This window comes from Vulpes vulpes, chromosome 2 (assembly GCF_048418805.1).
Source record: "Vulpes vulpes isolate BD-2025 chromosome 2, VulVul3, whole genome shotgun sequence".
Classification (NCBI taxonomy): domain Eukaryota; kingdom Metazoa; phylum Chordata; class Mammalia; order Carnivora; family Canidae; genus Vulpes; species Vulpes vulpes.
Window position 1 is genome coordinate 16,149,946 of NC_132781.1, and position 11,340 is coordinate 16,161,285.

An 11,340-nucleotide genomic window follows, 5' to 3' on the forward strand; every position below is an offset into this window, starting at 1 on the left:
CTTGAGTCAATCTTCTCACCTTTGAAAATAAGAAATTTGGTACACATTTTCATTTTACATAGCAGTAGTTATTTCTAATGAAAACATTATTTTAGGATAATTAATATCTCATTTTCAGATTGAAGATTAAAGTAAAAATAAGACATTTTCAAATACAGAATCAATGTAGATGTTAGGTCAAATTTATTTCCTTAATTTGAACAAGAAAGTTTCTTCTAAAATCAGGGACTACTTTTGGAATAAAATTTGATCTAATAATTAAAAAAATAGATGCTTGCATGAATTTTTCTTTGAAAAGTCTTTTATTTATTTTATTTTTATTTATTTTATTAAAGATTTTATTTATTTATGAGAGACATAGAGAGAGGCAGAGACATAGGCAAGAAGGAGAAGCAGGCTTCATGCAGGGAGCCCAACGCGGGACTCAATCTCGGGTCTCCAGGATCACGCCCTGGGCCGAAGGTGGCACTAAACCACTGAGTCACCCGGGCTGCCCGAAAAAGTATTTTAATTAAAAAAATAAGAATTATATGATAAATACAATGAAGACATTACCTCAATCAATTTTATGCTTCATTTTCTGATTTGCTGTGTCATTCTACACTGTAGTTATTAAACACTGGTGAAGTGAATTATATTATTAATATAAACAACAGAGATTACAGAACTTGAAAGCAAGAAATAGTATGGTGATTTCATTGCAAAAACAGACAATTTTATATCAATACATGAAACACTAGAGGCAAATATTTCATTAATAAATATAGAGAAATAACAATTTATAAGTCAATGGTAGAATACTAGGAAATACCAAGAAAAAACAAAATTTAATGTAGATAATTGAAATCCTAATTTACGGTAACTTTTCACTTGCCTGTAAAATCTGTGACATTTTCCATCAATGTTTCTAGAGGAATTTTCCCTTAAACTATAGGAGAAGATCAAAATCACAGTATATTATATTATAGATCTTATATGTTATAGACCTTATATATTATATAGATCTAATATATTATGATATAATGCAAAACTTTGTGGAAAAACATAGAAACAACTATAATAGTTGCACTTGCTATGTGTCAGGCCCCATTCTAATTGCTTTATATATTTATTTAACAAATATTTTTAATACACTTTCCAAATTAGTATTCTACCCAATTTTTATTTTAAGACAAGCATGTATAAGAAGAAAATTCAAAACATGAAAACCATACAATTGCAATGATGCAATATGGCCTATAATAGCTCAGATTTATTTGTGTTAGTAAGAGGAAGTTATTCAGAAGTTGAGTGTGTCTAAAGAATCTGCATTCTTGCATCCAAAATTGGAAAGACTACTAACCACGATACTTGTAGAGAGGATAAAAGTTACACATATCACACATATAATAAAACTTTTAATTTTGTTAACTGGATACTCATAAACTTAAATGACATTTTCTATGTTTTAGTCATTGATGTGTACCACCATACTGCTCTTGGGGCTTCCCTTCTCCTTATGGAAAAGGCATTTCTTCCCTCAAAGGTTCTTTTACCTAAACTCTCTCCAGGGTTAACCAGTGTATCTGATAGTATGCTTACCACCAATGTGCATGTTTTTAGCCAGATCTTTAAGTTCCGTATCTGCAAGCTTGATCCCCAGGTTGCTCAGAGTGGTGTCTGGGTTGTTGATATTGACCTTCCCACCTAAGAAAAATAAGTCCATAAAGAATATTGACTCCAAAAGAGAAGTTTTTATATTCTTTTGATATACATAACCCATTGTGAATTTCTTAAGCAGATAATTTCTCATAAAATTTGTACACTATTTCAGACAGGTTATATACTTACTAAAGCCTATAAAAGGATTCCCTCAAACCTACTATCTGTCTAAAGTAAAGTATATTTCATTCTAAAGTGAAAAAAGTAAATTAGTTAATGTTCAACAACTTTAGCACAGAGATCAAATATTTTAAGCCATCAACTACAAAGTTATTATTAAGGCTACTTTCCTTGAGACTTTTCTTGGAGACCAGCCTACACAACACAAGGTTTTAGATGGTATTCAATACTGAAATTAGTTTGAGAGGAATGCCTGGGTGGCTCAGAGGTTGAGTGTCTGCCTTCAGCTCAGGGCATGATCCCAGAACTCCTGGATTAAGTCACTCATTGGGCTCCCTGCAGGGAGCCTGCTTCTCCCTCAGCCTGTGTCTCTGCCTCTCTCTCTCTGTCTCTCATGAATAAATTAATAAAATCTTTTAAAAAGAGAAATTAGGTTGAGAAAGAGAGCGAGGTACAGAAATAGAGGCTCAGGGTATGGACAAGTCTCTCATGAAGTAGATGAGAAAGGGAGCTTGAGCTATGGCCAAAGAGGAGTGTGAAGAGTTTTAGTTTGTTTATTTTATAGGATGGGGTATGTTGAGTATGTGCATGGGCTGAAAGGAAGGCTTGTCCATAGGAGAAGAGGTGGAAAATGGCCAATGGGGTGGGGTCTTAAAGATGTGGGAGAGAGTGGATTCAAGGGCATCCTGGTAAGCCTTGAGGAGGAAGAGGTACTCTTCACTCATCCTTTGATACTAGGATAGGTGTGCTTAAAGATATCTCTAAAGGTAGGGATTAGAGATAGAGAGCTGAGGGCTATCACTCTTGCTAGCCTCTATTTTCTCAATGAATAAAAAAAAATCTGGTGGGAAAAAATTGGTGTTCAATAAATGCTCAGGGAATTCTGGTACTGAAGGTAAATATTCTTTAGTTCTAAACAACTGTAGGTTGACTTTTGATGAATGAACTTCCAGTTTAGTTTTTTCTATTTATTAAATTTCCTGAATTACTGCTAATCATTTCTATATTTTTTTGCTATGAAAACTTGAAATTTGATATTTTTCTTCCTAAAACTTTGGAAAATGACAAGAAAGTGTGGTACTTTACTTCCAAGATAGAACATGAGATTCATCTGCTAAGATAAAGATTGAGCTCTAAAAAAGTATACATTTGCAATCAGTATAAGCAGATGGCAGCAAATTCATATTTCTGAAACAGTATAAAATGATTCATTTGCACTCTCATTATGCTTCTCACTTACCTTTAAGAGACCTCACACCTTCTAGAAACCTGTTCTTAAAGACCTTGTTATCATCTATAAAGAAGGGCACAATTAAGATCGTAGAGAAATGATGTGGTTTTATACTAAAATTATTTCAGTAAAACTGAGGTTTTCATGATGTGCCCTAGAAATTTCCCCCACTAAAATAAAATTTGAGAGAAAATTAGGGAAAGTTTATTTTATTTTTTGCATATTTTTTTTATTGGAGTTCAATTTGCCAACATACAGTATAACACCCAGTGCTCATCCCGTCAAGTGCCCCCCTCAATGCCCGTCACCCAGTCACCTCATCCCCCTGGCTACCTCCCTTTCCACTACCCGTTGTTCATTTCCCAGAGTTAGGAGTCTCATGTTTTGTCACCCTCTCTGATTTTTTCCCCACTCACTTTCTCTCCAATCCCTTATAATCCCTTTCACTATTTTTTATATTCCCTGTATGAGTGAAACCATGTGATGATTGTCCTTTTCCGATTGACTTACTTCAATCAGCATAATACCCTACAGTTCCATCCATGTTGAAGCAAATGATGGGTATTCATCCTTTCTAATGGCTGAGTAATATTCCCTTGTATATATAGACCACATCTTCTTTATCCATTCATTTTTCAATGGACACCAAGGCTCCTTCCACAGTTTGGCTACTGTGGACATTGCTGCTATAAACATTGGGGTGCAAGAGTCCCAGCATTTCACTGCATCTGTGTCTTTGGGGTAAATCCCCAGTAGTGCAATTGCTGGGTCGTAGGGCTGATCTATATTTAACTCTTTGAGGAACCTCCACAGTTTTCCAGAGTGGCTGCACCAGTTCACATTCCCACCAACAGTGCAAGAGGGTTCCCCTTTCTCCACATCCTCTCCAACATTTGTTGTTTCCTGTCGTGTTCATTTTCCCCATTCTCATGGGTGTGAGGTGGTATCTCATTGTGGTTTTGATTTGTATTTCCCTGATGGCAAGTGATGCAGAGCATTTTCTCATGTACTTGTTGGCCATGTCTATGTCTTCCTCTGTGAAATTTCTGTTCATGTCTTTTGCCCATTTCATGATTGGATTGTTTCTTTGCTGTTGAGTTTAATAAGTTCTTTATAGATCTTGGATACTAGCCCTTTATCTGAAAGGTAATTTGCAAATATCTTCTCCCAACCTGTAGGCTTTTAGTTTTGTTGACAGTTACTTTTGCTGTGCAGAAGCTTTTTATCTTGATGAAGTCCCAATAGTTCATTTTTGCTTTTGTTTCCTTTGCCTTCATAGATGTATCTTGCAAGAAATGCTGTGGCTAAGTTCAAAAAGGGTGTTGCCTGTGTTCTCCTCTAGGATTTTGATGGATTCTTGTCTCACATTTAGATCTTTCATCCATTCTGAGTTTATCTTTGTGTACGGTGTAAGAGAATGGTCTAGTTTCATTCTTATGCATGTGGATGTCCAATTTTCCCAGCATCATTTATTGAAGAGAGTGTCCTTTTTCCAGTGGATGGTCTTTCCTGCTTTGATGAGTATTAGTTGCCCATAGAGTTGAGGGCCCATTTCTGGGTTCTCTATTCTCTTCCATTTATCTATGGGTTTGTTTCTTTGCCAGTACCACACTGTCTTGATGATCACAGCTTTGTAGTACAACTTGAAATCTGGCATTGTGATGCCCCCGGCATTGGTTTTCTTTTTCAATATTCCCCTGGATATTTGGGGTCTTTTATGATTCCACACAAATCTTAAGATGATTTGTTCCAACTCTCTGAAGAAAGTCCATGGTATTTTGATAGAGATTGCACTGAACATGTAAATTGTCCTGGGTAGCATAGACATTTTCACAATATTTATTCTTCCAATCCAGGAGCATGGAATGTTTTTCCATCTCTTTGTGTCTTCCTCAATTTCTTTCAGAAGTGTTCTGTAGTTTTTAGGGTATAGATCCTTTACCTCTTTGGTTAGGTTTATTCCTAGGTATCTTATGCTTTTGGGTGCAATTGTAAATGGGATTGACTCCTTAATTTCTCTTTCTTCAGTCTCATTGTTAGTGTATAGAAATGCCACAGATTTCTAGGCATTGATTTTGTATCCTGCCACATTGCCATTTGCTGTATGAGTTCTATCAATTTTGGGGTGGAGTCTTTTGGGTTTTCTATGTACAGAATCATGTCATCTGAAAGAGGGAGATTTTGACTCCTTCTTTGCCAATTCGAATGCCTTTTATTTCTTTTTGTTGTCTGATTGCTGAGGCTAGGACTTCTAGTACTATGTTGAAGAGCAGTGGTGAGAGTGGACATCCTTATCATGTTTCCTGATCTTAGGGGAAAGGCTCTCAGTGTTTCCCCATTGAGAATGATATTTGCTGTGGGCTTTTCATAAATGGATTTTAAGATGCTGAGGAATGTTCTGTCTATTCCTACACTCTGAAAAGTTTTGATCAGGAATGTATGCTGTATTTCATCAAGTGCTTTTCTCTACATCTATTGAGAGGATCAGATGGTTCTTGTTTTTTCTCTTGTTGATATGATCTATCACATTGATTGTTTTGAGTTTCGAACCACCCTTGCATCCTATGGATAAATTCCACTTAGTCATGGTGAATAATCTTCTTAATGTACTGTTGGATCCTATTGGCTAGAATCTTGTTGTGAATTTTTGTATCTGTGTTCATCAGGGATATTGGTCTATAATTCTCCTTTTTGGTGGTGTCTTTGTCTGGTTTTGGAATTAAGGTGATGCTGGCCTCATAAAACGAGTTTGGAAGTATTCTGTTACATTTCTATCCTTCAGAACAGCTTTAGTAGAATAGGTATTGTTTCTTCTTTAAACATTTGATAGAATTCCCCTGGGAAGCCATCTGGCTGTGGACTTTTGTGTTTTGGGAGGTTTTTGATGACTGCTTCAATTTCCTCCCTGGTTATCGGCCTGTTCAGGTTTTCTATTTCCTCCTGTTCTAGTTTTCGTAATTTATAGTTTTCCAGAAATGTATCCATTTCTTCTAGATTGCCTAATTTATTGGTGTATAGCTGCTCATATGTTTTAAAATTATTTGTATTTCCTTGATATTGGTTGTGATCTCTCCTCTTTCATTTTTGATTTTATTAATTTGAGTCTTTTCTCTCTCTCTTTTTTTTTAATAAGGCTAGCTAGGGGTTTATCTATCTTATTCTTTCGAGGAACCAACTCCTGGTTTTGTTGATCTGTTCTACAGTTATTCTGGGCTCTATTTCATTGAGTTCTGCTTGAATATTTATTATCTCTCTTCTTCTGCTTGGTGTAGGTTTTATTTGCTGTTGTTTCTCCAGTTCCTTTAGGTGCGAGGTTAGCGAGGTTACACCTTAGGTGCGAGGTGTATTTGAGTTTTTTCCAATTTTTTTGAGGGATGCTTGTATTGCGATGTATTTCCCTCTCAGGACTGCTTTTGCTGTATCCCAAAGATTTTGAATGGTTGTATCTTCATTCTCATTAGTTTCCGTGAATCATTTTAATTCTTTTCTAATTTCCTGGTTTACCCATTCATCTTTTAGTAGGATGCTCTTTAAACTCCATGTGTTTGAGTTTCTTCCAGATTTCTTCTTGTGATTGCATTCTAGTTTCAAAGCATGTGGTCTGAAAATATGCAGGGGACAATCCCAATTTCTTGATATCATTTGAGACCTGTTTTGTGACCCAGTATGTGGTCTATTCTGGAGAAAGTTCCATGTGCACTAGAGAAGAATGTGTATTCAGATGCATTTGGATGTAAAGTTCTGTAAATATCTATGAAATCCATCTGGTCCAATGTATCATTTAAAGCCCTTGTTTCTTTGGTGATGCTGTGCTTAGAATATCTGTTATTTGCAGAAAGTGCCGTGTTGAAGTCTACCAGTATTAGTGTATTATTATCTAAGTATCTCTTTATTTTGGTTATTTTTTTAATTTTTATTTATTTATGATAGTCACAGAGAGAGAGAGAGAGGCAGAGACATAGGCAGAGGGAGAAGCAGGCTCCATGCACCGGGAGCCCGATGTGGGATTCGATCCCAGGTCTCCAGGATCGCGCCCTGGGCCAAAGGCAGGCACTAAACCACTGCACCACCTGGGGTTCCCTTTATTTTGGTTATTAACCGATTGATATACTTGGCAGCTCTCACATTAGAGGCATAAATATTCATGATTGTTAGGTACTTTTGTTAGATAGATCCTTTAAGTATGATATAGTGTCCCTCTTCATCTCTACTACAGTCTTTGGTACTAACTTTAATTTATCTGTTATGAGGATGGCTACCCCAACTTTATTTTGAGGACCATTTGAATGGTAAATGGTCCTCCAACCTTTCATTTTCAGGCTATAGGAGTCCTTTGGTCTAAAAATGAGTCTCTTGTAGACAGCAAATAAATGGATCTTGCTTTTTTATCCCGTCTGAAACCCTGCGTCTTTTGATGGGATCATTTAGCCCATTCACGTTCAGAGTAACTATTGAAAGATATGAATTTAGTGTCATCATAATACCTATTCAGTCCCTGCTTTTGTGGATTATTTATTTGGGCTTCCTCTTTCTTTTTCAGGGTCCCCCTTAGTATTTCTTGCAGAGCTGGTTTGGTGGCCACATATTCCTTCAGTTTCTGTCTATCTTGGAAGTTCTTTATATCCCCTTCTATTCTGAAAGAGAGCCTTGCTGGATATAGTATTCTTGGCTGCATGTTCTTCTCATTTAGGACCCTGAATATATCCTGCCAGTCCTTTCTGGCCTTCCAGGTCTCTGTGGAGAGATCTGTTGTTAATCCAATATTTCTCCTCATATAAGTCAGGGATCCTTTGCTGCTTTAAGTATTTGTTCTTTATCTTTCAAATTTGCAAGTTTCACTATTAAATGTTGAGGTGTTGAACGGTTTTTATTGATTTTGGGGTGGGAACCTCTCTATCTCCTGGAGCTGAATTCCTGTTTCCCTCCCCAAATTAGGGAAGTTCTCAGCTATGATTTGTTCAAATATGCTTTCTGGCCCTCTGTCCCTCTTGGCGCTTTCTGGAACCCCAATTATACATAGATTCTTCCTTCTGAGGCTATCATTTATTTCCCTTAAACTTTCCTCATGGTCTTTTAATTGTTTTTCTTTTTTTTCCCTCAGCTTCCTTCCTTGCCATCAACTTGTCTTCTATATTGCTCACTGTTACTTCCACCTCATTAATCTCATCGTTAGGACCTCTAGTTTGGATTGCACCTCATTTAATTGATTTTTAATTTTGGCTTGATTAGATCTAAATTGTGCAGTCATGAAGTTTCCTGAATCCTTTATGGTTTTTTCTAGAGCCTCCAGTAGCTTTATAATTGTGATTCTGAATTGGCTTTCTGACATCAAATTGTAATTCATAATCTGTAACTCTGTGGCAGAGAGTACTGTTTCTGATACTTTCTTTTGTGTTGAATATTTCATTCCAGTCATTCTGCTCAGTGCAGAGTGGCTGTATGAGTGGGCTGAGTGAAGAACCTCAACCATGACCTAAGTAAATTTCACCCTAGATGATTCTTGTTAGAAGCGAAAACCCCAGGGGGTCCCTGGGTGGCTCAGCGGTTTAGCACCTGCCTTTGGCCCAGGGCGCAATCCTGGAGTCCCGGGATGAATCTCATATCAGGCTCCCGGCATGTAGCCTGTTTTTCCCTCCTCCTGTGTCTCTGCCTCTCTCTCTCTCTCTCTCTCTCTCTATCATGAATGAATGAATGAATGAATGAATCTATCTATCTATCTATCTATCTATCTATCTATCTATCTTAAAAAAAAAAGAAGCAAAAACCCTTCTCTCTGTATCATTCCAGCTGTTCTCTTTTTAAATCTCAGGTCGAATTTGTAGGTGTTCTGGGTGATTTGAAAGTTATGTAGTTAAGTTGGTGGGACAGGTCAGTTGAGGGCCCCTACTCTTCTGCCATCTCACCCCGCCTCCAGTAAAGTTTATAATATGGTAAATCTATTCAAAATTTGGCACACAAGGCGCCATATATTATGCACAATTTCTTTTGTTAATAGCACCTCTCACCTCTTATCCCCTTCCAGTTTAACACGCCTCTTTCCCTGACTTCCCACATTTGCCTGTAGGTATCTACAAGGTAAGGGTAGCCTCAGAAATATTTTCCCCTCAATGGTATGAGTCAACGTGATGTAGATGCTTATTCTAAAACTGAAAGTTAAACATAGATGGAAATTTCCCTCAGGAATAAGTGAACATTTAAATTATTTTGATATGGGCATTTATTGATTTATTTTTGCATCTTAGCAAAGGGGGATAGCTTGAGTTTTTAAAAAAGCTTAGAAGGAAACAAAACAAATGTACATAGGGGAACAAAATAGCAAAACCAAGAAACAGACTCTTAGCTATAGGTAACAAACTGTTGGTTACCAAAGGGGAGAAGGATGGAGGGAATGTGTGAAATAGGTGACGGGGATTAAGGAGTACACTTATGATGAACACAGGGTGATATATGGAAGTGTTGAATCACAAAATTCTACACCTGAAACTAATATTACACTGTATGCTAACTAATCGGAAGTTAAATTTAAAATTTTTAAAGAAAAGTTTATAAAACTCTCACATCAGTATTTGAAATGCTTACCATTGAAAGGCAGATTTTTCATCAGCTCCAAATGTTCCTTATCTGTGAACTCTATTCCCATATTTTTCAGAATAGTTTTTACATATTTGACATCAACCTCCCCTCCTTAAAAAAGACAGATATCATTACACATAAGAATTTAAAGAATCTAATGATTCTAAATAGCGATAATTAATCTATGCCTATGTAGCTTGAATATGTAGAGAATGAAGAGCAAAGGCCAATGAGACTTCTCCAAGTATACTGGCTATGACATTCACAGGAAAAGAATTTAATTTTTAAATATAACAAAAGAAGTGACAATGGCAAGGCAATCTGACCCAGTGAAATTTTTTTTTAAGATTTTATTTATTTATTCATAGACACAGAGAGGCAGAGACACAGGCAGAGAGAGAGGGAGACGCATGCTCCATGCAGGGAGCCCGATGTGGGACTCCATCCTGGGTCTCCAGGATCACACTCCAGGCTGCAGGCGGCGCCAAACTGCTGCGCCACCGGGGCTGCCCTGAACCCAGTGAAATTTATGTTATGTATTTGTCTATTCAATTAGAATTATTATAAATTATTCAAATAATTTTATCAATAAGGTAAGAACTGTTTAGTCTCATTTTTGTAAGTTTTCTATAGTCTTTACTAAAATTCTACTTCATATGTTATTTTACTAATATAGAGTTTGGCTGTTCTAAAAAAAGAAGAGCAAAATATATAAATAAAAAAATCTACCAGAAAATAAATGAATTGCTAGTAATTTAATCAATAAGGAAATAAATGCCACAACTAAATGGCAATTGAGGGATAATGATAAAATATAATTACTATAAATACTAAATGGCTTAGATTGATATTTTCTCACTTACCTGTAGTCGCTTTTACTCCATCCATCACCTCTTTCAGACCAATCATCCCATTAGCTACAAGAAAAAGCACAAAGGAAATGTCGGAAGTGCAGAACACAAATTTAAAAAATATATTTTGTGGAAACAATTCCATTAAAAATTTCTTATATTTTCATTTTACCTGAGACCATTTATTAAATGCCTCTCAGGGAGTTAAGATGATTTCCATTAATACAACGGTCTCTTATATCTGAGAAATTGGGTCAGGAAAAGTGCTCTTTCTTGTGTTTTCAGATGCCATTATAAGCCATAGTTGAAGATACTATTGGGGTTGATCAGGTATTCTGGAAACTTTGTGTACCAAAAAACAGCTGAGGAAGGGACCATTAATCTAGCTTGGTATGTTCTAAGATTGTTTCCTGCAGGAGATAATGCATGAACTATATTAATGTATCAGAGCCGCTGATCTAACTATGGAGGGATGGAAGAGGTTTCACATGGAGGAGAAGTGAAGAAAAGGGAAAAGTCTAGGGACATCATGCTATGCGTATGAGACTACAAAGAGTTCAACATGGCTTGAACAGAAGAAAAATGAGAGGAGATATATCCAGACAGGCAGATGGAGATTGAATGTCTCATGCACTACGATAAGAATCTTTGAATTCATATTAGAGTGAAGACTTCGGTAGACAGAAGGATAGATAGAAGAATGGGCCTACTGACTTCTCTATAAATAGATGTTCATATCCTTATTATTTTGGTTTCTTATTATCCAGACCTATTAGAATCCTAATACCCTCTGCAATTCTTGGTATACATAAGAAAGGTGATACTATTTTAGATTAATTATAATGAAGATCCAAGATTTATTCT

At 36.4% G+C, this 11,340-nt stretch overlaps 1 long non-coding RNA gene across 1 annotated transcript; it reads right to left on the reverse strand.

The window, feature by feature from the left end:
• Positions 1–869: 869 nt before the first annotated feature.
• LOC140595972 (uncharacterized) lies at positions 870–9,732 on the reverse strand. The gene is made up of 3 exons (XR_011997993.1): positions 9,632–9,732; positions 1,582–1,686; positions 870–928 (listed from the first exon to the last, which is right to left on the reverse strand). It is a non-coding gene; the product is annotated as an uncharacterized lncRNA (long non-coding RNA).
• Positions 9,733–11,340: the final 1,608 nt, after the last annotated feature.